A 1375-nucleotide genomic window follows, 5' to 3' on the forward strand; every position below is an offset into this window, starting at 1 on the left:
CTATCAACAATTTTAGAAAATTGACAAATAGTTGAAAGTGAAACACTTTACGAAAAATAAGTTTATTGAGGATTACAGGAAAATTTATATAAATTACAGAATACATGTCTGATATTCTCTATTGTAGTATTGTATCCTAATTTGAGTTATGATTTATCGAACGAGCATGGAACCCTCAAAGCTAACAGCACTGGCCGTTGAAAAGTAATAATAGTAATCACTGATATCCTTGATTGATTCCTGATGGATCCCCTGATTGACGTAGCCCTTCTATTCTGTTGTAAGCAACAATCTTGGGTGTAAGATTATCCTGTTGCAAATATGTAATCTGTTATGCAACGTTCATTATAAGACAGTCATATGTTACGATGATATTCTTGTTTAATACATTCCGACATGGATAATGAAGGTATGTTTATTGATACGCTGGCAGTCGGACGTAGGTTAAGTGCTTCCATGTTGCATCGGAATTCCTGATTGAAATAATAATCGTCGATTTAGTATAATTTTCCCAGCGAGGAAAGAAATCAGAAATATACGTCTCGATTTCTTCAGACCATTCTCCTGTATTTTACGTTCGCTATTTAAGTATGAATATCACTTTCTTCGTAAGGAAAATTAAAACTAATGCTGTTTTTGTCTTACCAGAAAATCTGAAATCATGTCAATAAATCTTTCATGACTTCCATGTTTTTGTTGAAAAGTAGGAAATAGCACAACTTGGGTTTACAACACGAGCACGTAGAAAACAATGAGCACCGGATACAAAATCGATGGCAGAACTTTCCCCTTTCTCTTACCTGACGCTTTCTATCGATAAAGCGAATTGATTAGCACCGCGGGAAGAATTGTGAAGGGGAGAACCTCTTTCGCGACTATGCAATCTCTCTACAAACGAGCAGCGTGCTCCTTATCAGATACGATATTATTACCACGATGAAACAATACGATGATCTCGATATTGGCAAAGCAAACAGTTCAAATGTAACGAGGGCACCGAACTTATCTCATCGGGCCAATTACAAGGGAACCGAAGCGAAATTAAAGATGCGTATCGATCGGACATCTGTTTAGCAGCGTCGAATTAACACTTTCTCTCTCGCGGCATCAATTAAACGATCGGCTCTTGATAAGTTGATTGGCGAATTTGGAAGGGGCACGCGGAGCCTCCATGTATGGGTTCGCTTCGATGATCAGCGGAATACGGTTATCGGACCACGATTGCTACGTGAGATGCCGAAGATGAGTACCCTGCCCCGGAACACACTAATTGCAAGATTACATTACCCTCGGCAAAAAAATTTCGATCATGCATAATACGGAACTAACTTAAAACGATATTAAAAAAATGAAAAATGACTTAAAGAAATAAAAA

The sequence above is a fragment of the Ceratina calcarata genome, unplaced genomic scaffold (genome assembly GCF_001652005.2).
Source record: "Ceratina calcarata isolate Rehan_Ccalc_2016 unplaced genomic scaffold, ASM165200v1 scaffold428.2, whole genome shotgun sequence".
NCBI lineage: Eukaryota > Metazoa > Arthropoda > Insecta > Hymenoptera > Apidae > Ceratina > Ceratina calcarata.